At 44.5% G+C, this 22,553-nt stretch overlaps 1 long non-coding RNA gene across 2 annotated transcripts in view; it reads right to left on the bottom strand.

The window, feature by feature from the left end:
- Nucleotides 1-22,553, bottom strand: part of LOC141258341 (uncharacterized) — a 321,298-nt gene that overhangs the window by 226,952 nt on the left and 71,793 nt on the right. Inside the window, exon 4 of one of the 2 annotated variants that reach the window (XR_012318293.1) lies at nucleotides 2,824-2,940. The exons of the other annotated variant lie outside the window; for it this stretch is intronic. This is a non-coding gene — a long non-coding RNA (uncharacterized lncRNA). Of the gene's footprint in view, nucleotides 1-2,823; nucleotides 2,941-22,553 lie in introns of those variants that run through there. 2 annotated transcript variants of the gene reach the window in all.

Genomic DNA, 22,553 nt, shown 5'->3' with positions numbered 1-22,553 from the left:
AGTTCCTGCAAGATGAAGGCGTTGAAGCTATGGACAGGCCCGCCCGTTCCCCAGACCTGAATCCGATTGAGCAGATATGGGACATCATGTCTCGCTCCATCCACCATTTTGGGGGTGACTCCAAATCCAGGCCTCCATTGGTTAATAAATTTGATTTCCATTGATGATTTTTGTGTGATTTTGTTGTCAGCACATTCAACTTTGTACAGAACAAAGTATTCAATGAGAGTATTTCATTCATTCAGATCTAGGATGTGTTATTTGAGTGTTCCCTTTATTTTTTTGAGCAGTGTATATATAGATTGGGGAAAAAAAGTATTTAGTTAGCCACCAATTGTGCAAGTTCTCCCACTTAAAAAGATGAGAGAGGCCTGTAATTGACATCATAGTAGACCTCAACTATGAGAGACAAAATGAGAAAACAAATCCTGAAAATCACATTGTCTGATTTGGAAAGAATTTTTTTTCAAATTTTGGTGGAAAATAAGTATTTGGTCAATTACTAAAGTTTATCTTGATACTTTGTTATATATCCTTTGTTGGCAATGACAGAGGTCAAACGTTTTCTGTAAGTCTTCACAAGGTTGGCACACACTGTTGCTTGTATGTTGGCCCATTCCTCCATGCAGATCTCCTCTAGAGCAGTGATGTTTTGGGGCTGTCGCTTGGCAACACATACTTTCAACTCTCTCCAAAGGTTTTCTAGAGGGTTTAGATCTGGAGACTGGCTAGGCCACTCAAGGACCTTGAAATGCTTCTTACGAAGCCACTCCTTTGTTGCCCTGGCGGTGTGCTTGGATCATTGTCATGCTGAAAGACCCAGCCACGTTTCATCTTTAATGCCCTTGCTGATGGAAGGAGGTTTGCACTCAAAATCTCACGATACATGGCCCCATTCATTCTTTCATGTACACGGATCAGTCGTCCTGGTCCCTTGGCAGAGAAACAGCCCCAAATCATGATGTTGCCACCCCCATGCTTCACAGAAGGTATTGTGTTCTTTGGATGCAACTCAGCATCCTTTCTCCTCCAAACACGACGAGTTGTGTTTCTACCAAACAGTTCTACTTTGGTTTCATCTGACCATATGACATTCTCCCAATACTCTTCTGGATCATCCAAATGCTCTCCAGCAAACTTCAGACGGGCCGAGACATGTAATGGCTTAAGCAGGGGGACACGTCTGGCACTGCTGGAATAGAGTCCCCGGCGGCGTAGTGTGTTACTGATGGTAGCCTGTGTAAGGTTGATCCCAACTCTCTGCAGGTCATTCACCAGGCCCCCCCGTGTGGTTCTGGAATTTTTGCTCACCGTTCTTGAGATCATTTTGACCCCACGGGGTGAGATCTTGTGTGGAGCTCCAGATCGAGGGAGATTATCAGTGGTCTTGAATTTCTTCTATTTTCTAATTATTGCTCCCACAGTTGATTTCTTCACACCAAGCTGCTTGCATATTGCAGATTCAGTCTTCCCAGCCTGGTGCATGGCTACAATTTTGTTTCTGGTGTCCTTCGACAGCTCTTTGGTCTTCACCATAGTAGAGTTTAGAGTGTGACTGTTTGAGGTTGCGGACAGGTGTCTTTTATACTGATAACAAGTTCAAACAGGTGCCAGTACTAGAGGTAATGAGTGGAGGATAGAGGAGCCTCTTAAAGAAGAAGTTACAGGTCTGTGAGAGCCAGAAATCTTGTTTGTTTGCAATTGACCAAATATTTATTTTCCACCAAAATTTAAAAAAAATTCTTTCCCATTCAGACAATGTGATTTTCAGGATTTGTTTTCTCATTTTGTCTCTCATAGTTGAGGTCTACTATGATGTCTATTACAGGCCTCTCTCATCTTTTTAAGTGGGAGAACTTGCACAATTGGTGGCTGACTAAATACTTTTTTTCCCCACTGTGTGTGTATATATATATATATATATATATATATATATATATTACTGTGCAAAAGTTTTAAACAGGTGTGGAAAAATGCTAAAAAGTAAGAATACTTTTAAAAATAGAAGTGTAAGCATTGGTCGCCTCTTGGATCATTTTTTTACTTAAATGCATGTATTTTGGGCTAAAATATTTTTTTTACAATTGAGGTACATTACAATTTTTTTGCTTTTACAAGCTCTGTTTCCTGCACATTCAACTTTAATGTAGTCTGTGGTAATAAATCCACTGAGAGGAGCTCAGAAAGAGACAGATAAAAGAGAATTACAAACTTTCCTATTAGATTTTCAGAATGAGCTCACTGACAGATCCTCAGATAAACACTAACACTTTCTCTTGTTAGTGCAACGTTGCTCACAGGTTGACCCGCACTTCTGTCCATACAATGTCTGATGATGGAGGAGCATGTGACCAGGCCTGTCCATCAGCCTCATGTAATTGTAAAAGCTCCTCACATTGGAAAGCTGCTTCTCTATGGAGGAGACTGATTGACGGGTCTGGTCACATATTCCTCCATCATCAGACATTGCATGGACAGAAGTGCTGGTCATCTCGTGAGGAAAGCTGTACTAACAAGAGAAAGTGTCCGACCCACTGAATCCATCACTAAGGTCATTTTGACAGTGTAACAGGAAAGTTTGGAACTCTTTTTATCTTTTTATTTAAACAACTCCTTTATTGGTTTAATTTTATCAACTAATAAAATGCAAACTGAATGAATAAAAGAGAAATTTCAATCAAATCAATATTTTGTGTGATCAACCATTGCCTTCAAAACAGCATGAATTCTTCTAGGTACACTGGCACACAGTTATTGAAGAAACTCACCAGGGAGGTTGTTCCACAGAAGATATGTGGTTAGTTCTCCAAGATGTTTGGATGTAGTCTGGTTCAAATCATTCTGTCTCTTCATGTAATCGCATACTGACTTGGTGATGTTGAGATCAGGGCTTTGTGGGTGTCACATTATCACTTCCAGGGCTCCTTGTTCTTCTTTACACTGCAGATATAAATGACCTGATCTTAAAATTCTTAATAACATTTTCTAGATTTTTGGGGCTGTTGTTCTGCTGCAAAATAATTTTGACATTTTGGAACCCTTAACTCACTGATGGTATTGCATGATGTAGAAGTATCTGCCTATATTTCTAAGCATGGAAGACACCATTAATCTTGACCAAATAGCCAAGTCCATTTACTGAAATGCAACAACAAACTTGCAAAAAACCTCCACCGTGGTCTACTGTTGCCTGCAGAACCACATTATCTCATATTCTAATGCTCTCCAGCCCTTTGGTGAACAACCTACCTTCTCTTATGGCCAAATATTTCACATTTTCACTCATCAGTCCAGAGCACCTGCTGCCACTTTTCTGCAACCCAGTTCTTATGTTTTCTTGCATATTTGCGTCACATGGCCTTGGTTCTATGCCAAAGATATGGATTTTGACTGCAATATCTTTCATAAAGACAACTTCTGACCAAACTTCTCAGAGCAATAGGTGGCTGCAGCTGGGTCCGACTTGTTGCTGTTACTTCTGAGCTGATGGCACTGCTTCACATCTTTCGATTTTTAGAGAAGTAAGCATAATGCCTTTCATCTGCTGCACTAAGTTTCCTTAGCCGACCACTGATTCTATGATACTTAACATTGCCCATTTCTTGGTGTCATCAATGCAGAGAAATACAGGCAGATACTTATTCATCATGCAATACCACCATAGAGGCATCTGATTGTCTCCAAATTTATTCTGCAGCAGAAAAACATACAGCCAATGTCAATAAGAACTATCTTCAGTGTAAATAAGAACAATATGTTCTTGAAGTTATGATATGGCCCCACAGAGCCCTGATCTCAACATCATCAAGTCTATGTAGGATTACATAAAAAGGCAGAAGGATTTACACAAGCCTACACCTACAGAAGATTTGTGGTAAGTTCTCCAAGATGTCTGGAACAACCTGCCTACCGAGTTCCTTCAAAGACTATGTGTATGTTTACCTGATGTGAATTGATGCTTTGATGTTGTTCTGAAGGCAAAAAGTGGTCACACCAAATATTGATTTTATTTTGATTTTTTTTTATTGATTCACTTTGCATTTTTTTTTTTTAGAAAAATAAACCATTAACACATCTAGTTTTGAAGGCATTCTTAGTTTTCAGCATTTCTTAAACACCTGCCTAAAACTTTTTTTTTGCTGTACTGTGCATGTAAAATATATAGTCAGAATATCTGGTGCCCTCCTTATGAATGATTGTGCTGCAATTGCAGCGTTCTGCTTCTTTCAAAACTATATACCGCAGTCTCATGGAGAAAAATTGTGAGACTTACCTACTCTGTTGCCTTCTAATCCTATCTGGTCCTATCAAAATGTCATCAAATAAATCCTTATTATCCATGGTTCTCTTGTTTGGGTAGATAGTGGGTGTAAACCCCCCGCTCTACATGTGCCTAAAGGCCCCGTCACACATAACGAGATCGCTAGCGAGATCGTTGATACGGTTTTTGTGACGCAATAGAGATCTTGCTAGCGATTTCATTATGTCTGACAGGTAGCAACGATCAGGCCCCTGCTGTGAGATCGCTGATCGTTACAAAGCTTCCTGGACCATTCCTGGGTCGTTGCGCTCCCGCTGGGCAGTGTGCATTGCTGTATTTGACACCTTATCAACGACCTCGTTAGCGATTCAGTACTGAGGCACGTAGGCGTGCATAAATTGGACTTTTCCGCGTCCCTCGTCCCCGATTGGTGGTCGCTACAGCATTCTCATTTTCCACCGTGCATAAAGAAGGCAACAGAATAGCGATTCCATCCTTTGTTTCTGACCTCGTGCTGGATTGCAGATCCTAGCAGAATTCTCCGGGCTGTTGATATCCGTTCATTCGACTGAGTCCTGATTTTGCGGATCGTTGTAGCGTTCTCCGGCTGTGACTGGCCGTAGATCTGGTTTTGTCAATCTTGGTCAATCGGAAATGAGGGGACGCGGAAAAGTAATTTTATGCACGCCTTTGTGACACAGTACAGTCCCTATCAAGGTGTGGATCGTTGAAATAGCTGCTGTGTGAAAGCGTCCCAACGACCGCCGAGATCGTTAGTTAGATCGCTGGGGCGGCCGAAATCGTTGGGAAGTTCTGCATGTTTGACAGCTCCCCAGCGATCACGAAACGACTCCCCAGCGATCCCAAAACCGTGATGTAATAACGATCTCGCTAGCGATCTCATTATGTGTGACGGGGCCTTAATAGTGAGAATTGAGAATAGTTGTAGTGACTAGAAAACCCCTTTAAGATGAGTGCATAAAGAAATAAAAATTACTATACTGTTTTAGGAATGAAGTGGATGCAAGACCAATCAAAAAATAGTCAATAGGCAATCAGCATGATGTATTTTGTATCACTATAACCACAGACAGGGATATGGGATAATTTGGAAAACAGGGGCAACCCTAAGCAAAACTAATTGTAGGGAAATCATACAGTATAGGCATGATTAGATCAGCATTATCCTAACAAACTAAAGAAACTACTATTACAAAACAAGTAAAATAATTAAAAAGGCGAAAATGTATTTACACTGGTTATGCTGAAAATACCAGGAGTTATTTGGAATTACCACCACCAACATAATCTGTAAGTCTTTTTAATCATGTTTATCAGCATCTTCATTAGGGTCCATTTAAAATCTTGTTCTTTGTCTCTGTAAAGCATTGACAATGAGCCAACACACTTTTCCAATTACAGTGAGTACAGAACGTAACATCTTGATTCACCCCCCGCCAGCATCCTTTGTGCAAGTCAGATTCTAGGAGTTAGTCATCAAGGGCGTACTCTGCTTGTAACTGTACTCTAGGTCAGTAAACACTTTGGGGGAACGAAAAAGGAGATAATATTTTCAACTATTTACAGAGAAGGAAAAAAACAATCAAAACGAAGTGCAAGTCATTCATGTTAATTTGTATTGTTCCTATTTTAGAAGTTAATGAAAAGAAGGGAGAGAAGGGTTGTCACTTTTCATTTACATTGAGTTTCTCAATTTATGTTGTGGTTGCAATGTATAAGTGACAACATTCAAAATAAATTCCAAATAAGAAATTCCTGTCTGCTGGACTATTCAACCAAATGGTACAAAAAATATTTTGCCATTTTGCTTATAAAAGTTAGCGCAGAACCCAGAAGACCCCTATTATGTTCTGAGTCTCCTGATTAAGGGCTTAATAAGGCAGATGGAGTGTTCTCCTCAATAAAACAGCAGACCTATGAATTTACTGTATCCACCCTTGTTGACTATTGCGAAAAATGGCACAATTATTTTTGGGGCATTTGGTCTGATAGTCTGAGGGGAAAGAGGGGACCATCATTATACAAAACTACTTTTAAAAAGAAGATACTGTATTTTATGGAACTAATCAGCTTTAAAATATGAAATTTGATTGCAGAGTTTTCCTTTTTATTGACAGAGGGGAAATAAGACACTACTGGAGTGGAGCTGGGATAGTTTACTGTACAAAAAAGTGCCACAAAAATGCCAAGATACAGCAGTGGTGGCGGCTGCCTCCATATTTGTCACACACTTTTCTCACCTGTTCAAGACTATATAGAATAAAACTAGTTATTACCTATCTTAGGCCTTTGCCCAAGAGATAGGTTAAGTCTACTGTTTTGAACCCATATGAGTGAGGTCACTTTGAGGAAGGAGGATCACATAATTTCATCAAAATCAAAAATATGCTGTAATAAATATTAACAGTTATCCAACTTAAAATAATACAAAATATTACATTTGCCTATGTCTCGGCTGCTGCTTGCCTATTTTCCCATTACGATCACATCAGATTTACACCTGTCCATTTATTTCACTTTGTTGGAAGATGCTTATTAATCATATCTTTTGTTTCCTTATCCTTTATCTTCTTTGATACAGAAAACTTCATGTGGAAAGGTGACTTAAATGCATTTACAAATATGTCCCACTGTATATTATTAAATCTAATGGACCTATCATTAAAGGGTTTGTTTCATCTTCTTTCTTCAGGAGCGCACTGCTCCCCTGCCTCTTGACTTCCTGTTTGCCAGGGAGCGATGCGCTCCTGAAGATTGACAGTTCGGATCAGTGACATGATATTGCCACTGGTCAAAATGTTGTGCTCATCTAAAAGGCAAGTAGAGGCAGATTTGCCTCTCAAGCATTGGAGGAGATCAATGACATTGAAGCTGGCAGGATCCAACAATCTGTCTAGCTTCAAACTCCACTTACAGGCTCTAAAGCAAAGAGAATGGAGCAGAATTGTAATAGCAGGTAAGTGGCAAAGTTGCTTATTTTTACAGAAAGTATTATAGCGACACTTGAGCAATGGAGCTTCAGGCAGAACTTACAACTTCACACATTCATAGTAATGAAAACTATTTGCCCCAAGTTTTTTGGAAGTTTTAGATAATGCTTTTGGAGTTCTCCTTTAAAATAAAATCAGCAATATAATATGATGGGATTACAATACATAACTGTCTTGTGCAATGCGTTGTCTGTAGGTTATTTATAAATCTGCATAGAAATCTTTTCCTTATATAAGCAGAGCAAAAAGCAGATTGCAAAGGAATCTAAAGGCCAAGGATTAGGAATGTCAATTAGCCTGGAGATATGGATATGGAGGACTTAGCACTGTTTTAATGATTGTATCTGACACACTATAGTTAATTGAGCTTTTACATATTCAATATGGAATGAAAAAGCTACAGAACGGATTTCTGCCATTTTACAAGTATGTGACTGAATGCTTTCCTGCTGCCTTTTACTGGACCCAGAGGGAGTATAAATAATCTCCTATTTCCTGCATGCTTACATCGAGCAGTCAACAACTAAACGCATGACGTTCTCCCATTGTTTACTACATAAACACTAGAGATGAGCGGATCTTTTGATATTCAAACTTGCCGACTCTGCTGAATTTTCCCAAAAATATTCGATTGACTGCTAATAAATTCATGGAACTCTCAATACTGGAAAGCTTGTAATTACTTAGAAAATAGACATGGGGAAAGAGAAAGAAATAGAGAAAGATAATCCTGTTGACCATAAGAGCTTACACTCTATAGGAGAGCGAGAGAGACAACCCCGCTGATCATAAGAGCGTACACTATAGAGGAAATAGAAGACCCCACTGATCATAAGAATGTACACTCTACAGGAGAGAGAGAATCTTGCTGACCATAAGAATGTACACTCTACAGGAGAGAGAGGACCATCTATATATATAATTGTCTTATCCCGTCTGTCTGTCTGTCTGTCTCTCTGTCTGTCTGTCTGTCCAGGAAATCCCGCGTCGCTCATTGGTCCGGCAGCGGCCAATCAGCGCCGCGGGATTTCTGAAAAAAGATGGCGGCCGTTAGCGGCTCATCTGCGGGACGGAGCTGAGCGGCGATGCAGACGGGAGATGAGCGCCGCGAGGCGCTCATCTCCCGGCCGGCAACAGCAGAAGGAACCCGACCGCCAGACCCATCTGCGGGACGGAGATGCAGCCGGGAGATGAGCGGCGCGAGGCGCTCATCTCCCGGCCGGTATCAGCGGAAGGACCGCCGGCGCCGCTGACCTCCATGCGGAAGGGAGGACCGGGGAGCGGCGCTGCGGGTCGGGAAACTTCTGCTGCGAGCGCCCGCGATGTCCCGGGTTCTCGCAGCGTAAGTAGCCGCACAGGCAGCGCCGCTCCCCGGTCCTCACCAAGACGATTCGATGATTGGTCGCGGTCTTCGGACCCGACCAATCACTGATCTTAGCGCAAAACTTAAACACCGCTGTGCTGATTGGTCGCCGACGCTGCCCGCGACCAATCACCGATTTGGGCGCCAAATTTAAATATCGGCCGCGACCAATCACCACAGCGGTGTTTAAATGTGGAGCCAAGATCGGTGATTGGTCGCAGCCGATATTTAAATTTGGCGCCCAAATCGGTGATTGGTCGCGGCCGATATTTAAATTTGGCACCCAAATCGGTGATTGGTCGCGGTCAGCGTCCGCGACCAATCAGCACAATAGTGTTTAACTTTGGCGCCAAGATCAGTCATTGGTCGCGGGCCAAGACAGCGACCAATCACCGATTTGTGCGGCAATTTTAAATAGCGTCCGCGACCAATTGGATGTCAGCGCCGCTGCCTGTGCGGATACTTCCGCTGCAAGAACTCGGGACATGAGCGGGCGCTCGCAGCAGAAGTATCCGGACTCGCAGCGCCGCTCCCCGGTCCTCCCTTCACACCCTAGCCGCTGATGTCCCCACAGTATCCGCATGGTGTTACAAAGGTCCGGACATTTGTATTAAAAATCGCTGATTGGTCGATGGCGCTGCCCGCGACCAATCACCTATTTGGGCGCCAAATTTAAATATCGGCCGCGACCAATCAGCACAGCGGTGTTTAAATGTGGAGCCAAGATCGGTGATTGGTCGCGGACGATATTTAAATTTGGCGCCCAAATCGGTGATTGGTCGCGGGCAGCGCCATCGACCAATCAGTGATTTTTAATACAAATGTCCGGACCTTTGTAACACCATGCGGATACTGTGGGGACATCAGCGGCTAGGGTGTGAAGGGAGGACCAGGGAGCGGCACTGCGGGTCGGGATACTTCTGCTGCGAGCGCCCGCTCATGTCCCGGGTTCTCGCAGCGGAAGTATCCGCACAGGCAGCGCCGCTGACATCCTTGCGGCTAGGGTGTGAAGAGAGGACGGGGGAGCGGCGCTGACATCCAATTGCTCGCGGCCGCTATTTAAATCTGCCGCACAAATCGGTGATTGGTCGCGGTCTTGGCCCGCGACCAATCACGGATCTTGCCGCAAAAGTTAAACACTACGGTGCTGATTGGTCGCGGACGCTGCCCGCGACCAATCACCGATTTGGGCGCCACATTAAAATATCGGCCGCGACCAATCACCGATCTTGGCTCCACATTTAAACACCGCTGTGCGGATTGGTCGCGGACGCTATTTAAATGTGGCGCCAAAATCGGTGATTGGTCGCGCCCAGCGTCGGCGACCGATCAGCACAGCGATGTTTAAATGTGGAGCCAAGATTGGTGATTGGTCGCGGCCGATATTTAAATTTGGTGCCCAAATCGGTGATTGGTCGCGGGCAGCGTCCGCGACCAATCAGCACAGTACTGTTTAACTTTGGCCGCAAGATCAGTGATTGGTCGTGGGCCAAGTCGGCGACCAATCACCGATTTGTGCGGCACATTTTAATAGCGGCCGCGACCAATTGGATGTCAGTGCCGCTCCCCGGTCCTCCCTTCACGCCCTAGCCTCATGGATGTCAGCGGCGCTGCCTGTGCGGATACTTCTGCTCCGAGAACCAGGGACATGAGCGGGCGCTCGGAGCAGAAGTATCCCGACCCGCAGCGCCGCTCCCCGGTCCTCCCTTCACACCCTAGCCGCTGATGTCCCCACAGTATCCGCATGGTGTTACAAAGATCCGGACATTTGTGTTAAAAATTGCTGATTGGTCGCTGGCGCTGCCCGCGACCAATCACCGATTTGGGCGCCAAATTTAAATATCGGCCGCGACCAATCAGCACAGCGGTGTTTAAATGTGGAGCCAAGATCGGTGATTGGTCGCGGACGATATTTAAATTTGGCGCCCAAATCGGTGATTGGTCGCGGGCAGCGCCATCGACCAATCAGTGATTTTTAATACAAATGTCCGGACCTTTGTAACACCATGCGGATACTGTGGGGACATCAGCGGCTAGGGTGTGAAGGGAGGACCAGGGAGCGGCACTGCGGGTCGGGATACTTCTGCTGCGAGCGCCCGCTCATGTCCCGGGTTCTCGCAGCGGAAGTATCCGCACAGGCAGCGCCGCTGACATCCTTGCGGCTAGGGTGTGAAGAGAGGACGGGGGAGCGGCGCTGACATCCAATTGGTCGCGGCCGCTATTTAAATCTGCCGCACAAATCGGTGATTGGTCGCGGTCTTGGCCCGCGACCAATCACGGATCTTGCCGCAAAAGTTAAACACTACGGTGCTGATTGGTCGCGGACGCTGCCCGCGACCAATCACCGATTTGGGCGCCACATTAAAATATCGGCCGCGACCAATCACCGATCTTGGCTCCACATTTAAACACCGCTGTGCGGATTGGTCGCGGACGCTATTTAAATGTGGCGCCAAAATCGGTGATTGGTCGCGCCCAGCGTCGGCGACCGATCAGCACAGCGATGTTTAAATGTGGAGCCAAGATTGGTGATTGGTCGCGGCCGATATTTAAATTTGGTGCCCAAATCGGTGATTGGTCGCGGGCAGCGTCCGCGACCAATCAGCACAGTACTGTTTAACTTTGGCCGCAAGATCAGTGATTGGTCGCGGGCCAAGTCGGCGACCAATCACCGATTTGTGCGGCACATTTTAATAGCGGCCGCGACCAATTGGATGTCAGTGCCGCTCCCCGGTCCTCCCTTCACGCCCTAGCCTCATGGATGTCAGCGGCGCTGCCTGTGCGGATACTTCTGCTCCGAGAACCAGGGACATGAGCGGGCGCTCGGAGCAGAAGTATCCCGACCCGCAGCGCCGCTCCCCGGTCCTCCCTTCACACCCTAGCCGCTGATGTCCCCACAGTATCCGCATGGTGTTACAAAGATCCGGACATTTGTGTTAAAAATTGCTGATTGGTCGCTGGCGCTGCCCGCGACCAATCACCGATTTGGGCGCCAAATTTAAATATTGGCCGCGACCAATCACCGATCTTGGCTCCACATTTAAACACCGCTGTACTGATTGGTCGCGTATGCTATTTAAATGTGTCGCCAAAATCGGTGATTGGTCGCGCACAGCGTCGGCGACCAATCAGCACAGCGGTGTTTAAATGTGGAGCCAAGATCGGTGATTGGTCACGGCCGATATTTATATTTGGCGCCCAAATCGGTGATTGGTCGCGAGCAGCGCCAGCGACCAATCAGCTATTTTTAGCACAAATGTCCGGACCTTTGTAACACCATGCGGATACTGTGGGGACATCAGTGGCTAGGGTGTAAAGGGAGGACCGGGGAGCGGCGCTGCGGGTCGGGATACTTCTGCTCCGAGCACCCGCTCAAGTCCCGGGTTCTCGCAGCGGAAGTAGCCGCACAGGCAGCGGCGCTCCCCGGTCCTTACTAATAAGATTCAGCCCCGTGCTCCTCACCAATACGATTCGCTGATTGGTCGCGCTCTCCACACCCGACCAATCAGTGATCTTGGCGCTAAAGTTAAACACCGCTCTGCTGATTGGTCGCGGCCGCTGCCCGCAACCAATCACCGATTTGGGCGCCACATTTAAATAGCGGCCGCGACCAATCGCCGATCTTGCCGCCACATTTAAACACTGCTGTGCTGATTGGCCGCGGACGCAGGACGCGTCCAATCAGCGAGATTGGCGCCAAATTTAAACAACGCTCTGCTGATTGGTTGCGGACTCCAGCCGCGACCAATCAACGAGATTGGCGCCAAATTTAAGCAACGCTCTGCTGATTGATCGCGGTCGCTGGCCGAGATCAATCAGCAGTATTGGCGCAAAATTTAAACACCGCTCTGCTGATTGGTCGCGGTTGTCGGCCGTGACCAGTCAGCAGTATTGGCGCCAAATTTAAACCTTACTCTGCTGATTGGTCGCAACCACCGGCCGTGACCAATCTGCGTTTTTTGTGCCAAAATTAAACAACGCTCTGCTGATTGGTCACGGTCGCCGGCCGCGGCCAATCAGCAGCATTGGGGCCAAATGTAAACCCCGCTCTGCTGATTGGTCACGGTCGCCGGCCGCGACCCATCAGCATTATTGGTGCCAAATTTAAACCCTGCTCTGCTGATTGGACGCGTCCGCCAGCCGCGAACAATCAGCGAGATTGGCGCCAAATTTAAACACCTCTCTGCTGATTGGTCGCAACCACCGGCCGCGACCAATCTGCGCTTTTTGTGCCAAATTTAAACACCGCTCTGCTGATTGGTCGCGGCCGGCGACCAATCAGTGATTTTGGCGCCAAATTTAAACCCCGCTCTGCTGATTGGTCGCGGTCGCCGGCCGCGACCAATCAGCACTATTGTCGCCAAATTTAAACACCTCTTTGCTGATTGGTCGCGGTCGCGACTAATCAGCGATTTTGGTGCCAAATTTAAACACCGCACTGCTGATTGGTCGCGGCCGCCATCCGCGACCAATCAGCGAGATTGGCGCCAAATTTAAACAACGCTCTGCTGATTGGTCGCGGTTGCCGGCCTCGACCAATCAGCGATTTTGGCGCCAAATTTAAACAACACTCTGCTGTTTGGTCGCGGCCGGCGACCAATCAGCGATTTTGGCGCCAAATTTAAACCCCGCTCTGCATCGCTCTGCTGATTGGTCGCGGTCGGCGGCCGCGACCAGTCAGCTGTATTGGCGCCAAATTTAAACACCGCTCTGCTGATTGGTCGCGACTAATCAGCGATTTTGGTGCCAAATTTAAACACGCTCTCCAGTCCTCACTAACACGGTTCGCTGATTGGTCGCGGCCGCCGCCCGCGACCAATCATCGATATTGCCGCCAAATTTAAACACCGCTTTGCTGATTGGTCGCGGTTGCCGAACGCGACCAATCAGCAATTTTGGCCCCAAATTTAAACACAGCTCTGCTGATTGCGCCCGGTCGGCCACATACCTATTCTAGAATACCCGATGCATTAGAATCGGGCCACCATCTAGTGCTTATCATAAGAGACTACAGTCTACAGGAGAGAGAAATAATCCCACTGATCATAAGAGTTAACATTCTACAGGAGAGAAAGAGGACACTGCTGACCATAAGAGCTTACACTCTACAGGCAAGACATTTGGCAACCATTGACTTGGAGATAGAAAATGACTCTGCTGTACAAACTGTGCTGCACTGGGAGCCGTTGATACTTGATGGCCCAGGTACAGTCCACAATTGTACAAGGCATGATTATTTATAAGATGCCATAGCTGCAGGGCATTATGGGGAAGCCCACACGACAACGCAAATTGATGTTAGCCTCTGAGGGAAAATGGTGCTGAGCAAGATTTTTTTTTGTGAACCATGAATCAAATCTCAAGATATTTGATTTCTCATGAAACCACGAATTTCAGGAAATTCAACTAAAACTTGGCCCTCCGCTGATCAATCATCTCTATCTGGAAGCCATCCTATCATATGTCATATGTGGGTAGCATTATGTGGAAACTATATTTAGTAATACCTTAAGGATTGGTATTAGGCTGTGTGCCCACTTTGCGTTTTTTAAGCGTTTCCGCAGCGGCAATTCCGCTGCAGAAACGCTTAAAAAATGCTTGGTAGAAGGTCTGCCATGTTCCTGTTAGAACCCTCCTGTTTGTTTTTTCCATCTTGTGTTTTGCAGTCACGTGACCATATGCCTTTATATTCCAGCTCCGCCCTTTTGGCTGTGCTGGACTTCAGTGTTTGACTGTTTCTCTAGCCCGGTGCTTCGGTGCCTTTCTCTATCAGTTCGCTTGGTCCTTCTGGGACCTCAAGTACCTTTTTGTCAGTTTGTCTTTTTGCGTTCTGCAACAACTTCTCTGTTTAGGAGGTGTCCCATTTTTGTCCCAGTCCTCAGTTCTTTAGGGACCCCTCTCCTTATGCTATAGGTCTTCATTCAGACTAGCCGAGGACTAAGGCGGGTCTGTTCGCTAGGAACAGTAAATCCTCTACATTGTAGGGATTCAGCTTAGTCTTACTGTAGGGACAGCTTTCCCCTATCTTTCCTTAGTACTTGTTGCAGATCATAACAGTTCTCCAATGATAATCCGCATGTGTTGTGCACATGCTGCAGAAATTTCGGCTGCGGATTATCATTGCGGAAAAATCCGCAGCACTGCCGATTATTTTGCGGAAGCGCGGCGTTTTCGCCACCATTGACTTGCATTGGAACGCTTGGATTCCGCATCACTGCATCTGTACATGCGGATTCCATGCGTTTCAATGTGCGGATGGTACCCGGGTTTGAAGAAGAGGAGACTCTCCTCCGGACCTGGGTACCATAGTACCTGTTAAAAAAGAATACAATTAAAAATAAATGTTATACTTACCTTCTGATGGCCCCCGGTGTCCTTGTCTCAGCTTGCCGGCAGCTCGCGGTGGACTCAAGGACCTGCGGTGACGTCATTTAGTCATGTGACGGGTCACGCGACCGCTGACATCGGCAGGTCCTTTAATCTACCGCAAGCTGCCGGCAAGCCACGACAAGGACACCGGGGGCCATCAGAAGGTAAGTATAATATTTATTTTTTATTTTTTACCATTCTTTCGGTCACACTATATAAATCTATGCCGTTTGCATGGATTTATATAGTGTGACCAAGTTGTCAAGCACTTTCCAAGTGATGCTAAAATCGCTTGGAAAGCGCTTGACAACCCGCATGCGGAAATGCATGTGAAGAACGCTTCACTTCCACTTGTCCCTGGCAGGAAAAACGCATGTACAATCCGCATGCTTTTTTTCTGCCAGGGAGATGCAGAAACGGCCAGGAAAAATTCGGAGCATTTCTACATCGTGGGCACATAGCCTTAGTATAACTGTTTGATGTATTCTTGAAATTAGTGTGTGCCCACTGATACTGGCACCACTATGCATTTACTGATACCGGTACTACTAGGTTACAAGAGGTGATTACAGAGTTCCCATTTAAGAATAATCTCGAGGATGCACAGAAACTTTAAAGGTTGCATACATGCAGAGTGTAGCAAAAGCTTGATGTTTGTAGAGTGATCTCTTAATAGCACAACACTTAAACCTTAAGTTTGCAATTCATGAGTGTTTCTTCACTGGGGCAAGACGTGTGATACTCCATTGGTCCAAAAAGAGTCACATTGTGTCCAACATGGCTTTTATCAGTTCTTCAGTGTGTGCTGTTAGTCCTTTGAGAGACTTCCCTGTAAACTCCTCATGACCCATGTATGAGGTACTTGCGAGCTTTCACCAGACACTCTGTATTTGTAGGCCCAGCATCTCCATAAATCCTTGTAACCACAGAGTTACTACCTGGTATGCAATTACTTCCAACCACCCTCTGCAGTCGTGCAAACCAAATCTCAGACCTCCGAGTGCTCACGCAGTCACAGTCTATGTTCTTCCTAGTAAAGGATCCCACCTTACAAAGGATTACTCACTTTTGCTACCACAGTAGTACAACAACATTTAAAGGGGTTGTCCCGTGAAATCAAGTTATCACCAAGCTGCAGGGTAGTTGATAATTTACTGATTGGTGGGTGCTGGGACTTGCACTGATCATCATCATAGGTAACTTCTAGCCCCATCGGGGAACTTTTCCCAAAACTGCCGCTCCTTTCATTCTCTGTTGGGATGCTGGAAAAAGCTGAGCAGAGCGCTCTACAGCCCCATTAGAAATGAATAGAGTGGCAGTTCGAGCATGTGCACTGCTGTTCTATTCTAAAGGGGTTATAAGTTACCTATTCTTTGGAATGGTACATGCCCCAGCAGATGGACCCCCACTGATCAACAAGTTATCACCTAGTCACAGGAAGGATACGTGGATAGGTGATAACTTGTTTTCACCAGAGAATCTCTTTAAGTTGGAATTATTGCAACCACAGTAGTACAGGAAAAAACTTTACATAGAAAAACTCAACTTCATTCAGGTCAATGCTATCAGACTACGACTACTTGCCACAAGTTATCTTCACATTGCAACTTATAAAGGGCCAGATACTGTACATGTCCTGTAAGCTAGCAAATTGGTGGCTTTCTTCATAAGTTCGCTAGCTTACAGGACCAAATCACAATCACCAAATCAATTTCTCTCTGAACAGAATATAGTACATAGTTCTCACAGTCTATGAGAGGGGACGTCTGACCAGACTGAAGCTTTTACATGCCTCAGGCCAGCACTACACGTGACATCTTCCTCAGCTATCTTATCGGCTGCCTCTCCATGGTATACAGCCTCTGCTACACTGCTTCACCCTGGCACTTCTCCAGCTTTGATTCACTATCAGAAATTCAAGTGACCCATACATAGATTTTACCATATTGTCACATTTTCCACCTTCCAGCCTATTAACACTCTTATGATGGACAAATCCAAGCCTAATTCATATGACAACAACAGCTTCTCCTAGCATCTCCTGTGGTCTGACAGTGGTCGCCTCTTTATAGCTCCAAAACATCATTGTACACTGCTCAAAAAAATAAAGGGAACACTTAAACAACAGAATATAACTCCAAGTAAATCAAACTTCTGTGAAATCAAACTGTTCATTTAGGAAGCAACACTGATTGACAATCAATTTCACATGCTGTTGTGCAAATGGAATAGACAATTGATGGAAATTATTGGCAATTATCAAGACACCCTCAATAGAGGAGTAGTTCTGCAGGTGGGGACCACAGACCACATCTCAGTACCATTGCTTTCTGGCCGATGTTTTGGTCACTTTTGAATGTTGGTTGTGCTTTCACACTCGTGGTAGCATGACACGGACTCTACAACCCACAGAAGTTGCTCAGATAGGGAAGCCATCCAGGATGGCACATCAATGCGAGCTGGGGCAAGAAGGTTTGCTGTGTCTGTCAGCGTAGTGTCCAGAGGCTGGAGGCACTACCAGGAGACAGGCCAGTACACCAGGAGATGTGGAGGGGGCCGTAGGAGGGCAACAACGCAGCAGCATGACTGCTACCTCCGCCTTCATGCAAGGAGGAACAGGAGGAGCACTGCCAGAGCCCTGCAAAATGACCTCCAGCAGGCCTCAAATGTGCATGTGTCTGCACAAATGGTTAGAAACCGACTCCATGAGGGTGGTATGAGGGCCTGACGTCCACAGATGGGGGTTGTGCTCACAGCCCAACACCGTGCAGGACGCTTGGCATTTGCCACAGAACACCAGGATTGGCAAATTCGCCACTGGCACCCTGTGCTCTTCACAGATGAAAGCAGGTTCACACTGAGCACATGTGACAGACGTGACAGAGTCTGGAGACGCCATGGAGTGCGATCTGCTGCCTGCAACATCCTTCAGCATGACCGGTATGGCAGCGGGTCAGTAATGGTGTGGGGTGGCATTTCTTTGGAGGGCCGCACAGTCCTCCATGTGATCGCCAGAGGTAGCCTGACTGCCATTAGGTACCGAGATGAGATCCTCAGACCCCTTGTGAGACCATATGCTGGTGCAGTTGGCCCTGGGTTCCTCCTAATGCAGGACAATGCCAGACCTCATGTAGCTGGAGTTTTTCAGCAGTTCCTGCAAGAAGAAGGCATTGAAGCTATGGACTGGCCCGCCCGTTCCCCAGAAATGAATCTGATTGAGCACATCTGGGACATCATGTCTCTCTCCATCCACCAACCACAGACTGTCCAGGAGTTGGCGGATGCTTTAGTCCAGGTCTGGGAGGAGATCCCACAGGAGACCATCTGCAACCTCATTAGAAGCATGCCCAGGCGTTGTAGGGGGGTCATACAGGCATGTGGAGGCCACACACAATACTGACCCTCATTTTGACTTGTTTTAAGGACATTACATCAAAGTTGGATCAGCCTGTAGTGTGTTTTTCCACTTTAATTTTGGGGGTGACTCCAAATCCAGGCCTTCATTGGTTAATAAATTTTGATTTCCATTGATAATTTTTGTGTGATTTTGTTGTCAGCTCATTCAACTTTGTACAGAACAAAGTATTCAATGAGAATATTTCATTCATTCAGATCTAGGATGTGTTATTTGAGTGTTCCCTTTATTTTTTTGAGCAGTGTATAGCAACTTCTCTTTTCCCCTTCTAATAGAACTGTGGTCCAAAACCCTAGCTCTGAAATGCACCTACATACAGTAAGTCATGGTCTTCCAGGACCTGTTCTACCTTTGAAAATTCTTGCTGCACAGCAGATCTGCCAGAATATGGTTGCACAGTTGTGTACCACGATCCACCAGTCAATTACGACTTGCAACACAAAGTGTACACAAGGTGTTCAAACAAGGGCAAAGATACATACTTCACACACTGCGTAAGTAGAAGCCATGTCCATAATGTAATTGATAGGCAGTCCTCTCCATCTAACTTACAAGGACTATAAGTCTGTCTCTTAAGTCCCCCATACACATGAGATGACAATCGAACAATGAACGATCGTTTGTTGACCATATGAAACTTCATTTGCACTATTGCACCAGACACATGTTCGATTATATTGTCCAAAAAATATATTTTGGATGAAGCTATACATTTTCGGTGTTTAGAGAACAAAAACTTTTGATAATTGGTGGGGTGGGTTATGAGGAATAATACCCATGGATGATAGTCATACAAAAATATCATACATTTCTAATCAATCTTTTGGATAACTACGAATGTTCGTTGCCCAAAAGTCGATCACTTGCCATCTAGGTTAACAAATGAAGAATGATCGATTTGGTTGAATTGTCCATTTGGTACAGCTTTCATGTATTGTGTATTGGGGCCCTTTCCTCTGCGACCCACAGTTCTCATGGTTGTTTTTCTCCAGATCTGTAGTCCCTCATCTCCTGTTGCACACAGACTCATTTCCTACTAGCAGGAGGCAGGTAATTGTATCTAATGGCTTAAACTGGGGGAAGCCTATAATTTAGGCTAAAGTTAATATCTATAGCGTTTTTGCTGAAATTTAATGTTATGTTTGGCACATTATGTGACTCCACAACTATGGGTAAAAAAATATATATTGATAAAAACAGTGGTTGGTATAAAATAGTTGTCTTATCAGAGGAACGGCGGCATTGAGCTGATGCCCGTCTCTACAGAAAACATGATTTTGTAGGGAAAGTCTTGTCTGGCCAGACATTTCCTCCTCAGATGAATGGTAACATATGGACTTTTCAAATTAGAATGGGCAACTGTTTTCTATTTTGGATCTCCATTCTGACACTTGAAGGGAGGTCCCAAAGTGTAGTTACCCCTCTGTCATGTCCATAAGACTTAATAGGTCATATCGACAGGGGTTCAATTGCCCCTTTAAGTGTTATATTTCTAATATTCTTTCACCTGTTTTTATAATTTTGATACCAGTTTTGTATATTGCCCATACATATAGCCAGCAAAGAAAATAAAGTTAAGGAAAAACAGACCAAGTCAATGAATTCAAGCTAGCTGTCATTCACATATGGCTTGTGTAAGAACACCCACATTATGTTTAGTGATGTGTTACTCGCTAATGTATTAGTGTTGATTTGGCTTGAAACTAGAGAAACTCCCATTGACACATTTTAGTGAATAATTCATTCTAATTGAAATTTGACTCATGCTTCCCATGTTTAATATGGATTAGCACATTGTCCTTCTGATCCTAAACAAGGTTCGTTATGATACATCTGAAGCACTGACCCATTCAGAAATATTTTTGCCTAAAAGTGCAGTGTTGTTTTTAATGTCATCGAAGCTCGATTGAAGTCGAGCAGGGAAAATACTGGGCTATGATAGAGAATAATAACTAACCCGATCAATGCTGGTTGAAGGTAATTTTAAACTGGCTATCCATGGTGAATCTCACAGACATGGTTTATTTTAATTTCATGGTTTAATGAAATGGAAATCCAACTTAAACCATGTCATCAAGATAACCATGGTGGTCATTATTGAGATTTTGGTCCTCACCAATTCTCAAAGTAAAATAATCAATGAAACTTTATTATGAGCACTATTCTGAAAGTTCCATACAAAAACTAGCCAGCACTTCCAAACAAAGGGGTACACCTTGTCTCTTGTCTCTGGCTCACACGAGTTGGCTAATTTGTGTGTAAAGTACCTTAATTTTTTAACATGTTTTCTACAGCAGTAATGCAGTTCCAATTTCATATATTCAATGTTTACATATTATAGCGTTTCAGAGTGCAACTTTAATTTGTTAGTTGTATAGAGTGGCTCCCTTAGCTTGCACACTTGTCTTTTTCTGTTTGGAAGTGCCGGTCAGTTTTTTGATATTTGTAGTATACTCCCTCTGACTGAGTACACCTCCCATCACCCTAAGGTGTTTTTATATAGAGGCTGATCCTACCTGCCCATATAATTTGTAGGCTTTTAGCCCGGGACAGGCATCATGTTAGATTTAGGATCCCAAAAAAGGGGTACGCCTTGTCGCTAGCTGTTGGGCTCAAACAAATTGACTAATTTGTGTGCTATGTACCTTAAATTTTTAACATGTTTTCTACAGCAGTAATGCAGTTCCAGTTTCACATATTCAATGTTTCCATTTTTTATCATTTCAGAGTGCAGCTTTAATTTGCTAGTTATATAGCTCTCTTAGCTTGCACCTTTTCACACTTGTGTTTTTCTGTTTGGAAGTGCGGGTCAGTTTTTGCAGTACACGCCCTGTGACTCTGAGTCTAAATGTATTCAATCTCTGCCAACCTAGCCTGACTGACAGCTGCAGCTTGTACTGAGCAATGTGAGATATCAGCAGCAGGGAGGAGACACATTTAGGAGCTGTCAAACAGATTACATGGGTGGAGATTGGCTCTAAACTTTCAACAAGAATTATACAGACTTTGTGACATTGATTTAAGTAAGTATACCAGTACAGTAAGTACACCAGTCTAATTAGATCCAAGATAAGTAAGTATCATCAGTGTAAGCAGATCCAGAAAAACTAATGATGTATGCCGGAGGTATTGTAATATCTAATGACAGATCAGCTTTATGTGACGGTTATCTATTCAGAAAGGTTTACTGGCATAGTTTCTTTAGAATAGATGTCCATTTCATGTTGAGCAAATACAATGTTTTCTAGTTACGAACAAACTGTACCTGGTTACTGTGTCTAACCCACCGGTGACGATTTATTTCTCTGTTGAAATGACCTTCCCCCTGCTCATCACATTGAAAAATGCCTATGATCTAGTTATCTAAAAAAAAAGTTTCAATGGCCATAGTAATTTAATGGAATAGTGTATAGTCCCTGGTAAACTAGTGGTATTATGCTCAGTCAGCCACTAGTGATCTAGTAACTTTGACTGTTCTAAAGTTTCCTTTTCAGCTTTCCTTTTTAAACAGTAACATTGTTTATCTGGTATTTAAGGGGTTAACATTTAGTGTTTTAATATGCTCTTAGGATCCCCATAATTAGTGTTTTCGTATGTTGTCCCTGATGTCTAGTGGTTTAATAAACAGTTACCTGAATCATTATGCCGATCCCCATAATGTGAAAATGGTTCTGCAAACCCCTTGGCTTCTAATAACGCGGCTCCTTCTGTTGCTAACAGAATTATTATAATCTAGAATAAATAATATCAGCATTGCTGCTTGCAGTAATCCAGGGTACAGTGTATTTTTCATCCTAATTATATCAATTGTGTACAGTATATTTTGCTGGCAATATGCATTTTATCTTTTTTTTTCTATAACTCAGCAGAAAAAGTTTGCTTTTCCCTTGATACCTCACAATTTACTGAGCTATAAAAGGCATTCTGTGAAATAACAGCTCCCTCTCCTGTTTCATTATAAATAGCTCACTAGCTAATGAATAGCTGGAATTATCTAAATACTGTAACTAAATGGTACAAAAAGTAATATTTCCCTCTTTTAAGCAGAAGAAAATGTTTAGCCTCCGTCTATCAAAAATAGATGTTTTAAAGAGAATCTTTCAACAGGATTTTGCTCCTCTAATTATTTACAGT

This window comes from Phyllobates terribilis, unplaced genomic scaffold, assembly GCF_046119375.1.
Source record: "Phyllobates terribilis strain yellow unplaced genomic scaffold, ASM4611937v1 Scaffold_3__8_contigs__length_932513732, whole genome shotgun sequence".
In the NCBI taxonomy this organism is placed as follows: domain Eukaryota; kingdom Metazoa; phylum Chordata; class Amphibia; order Anura; family Dendrobatidae; genus Phyllobates; species Phyllobates terribilis.
The sequence above is the reverse complement of the archived record's forward strand: the minus strand, read 5'-3'. Positions and strand labels throughout refer to the sequence as shown.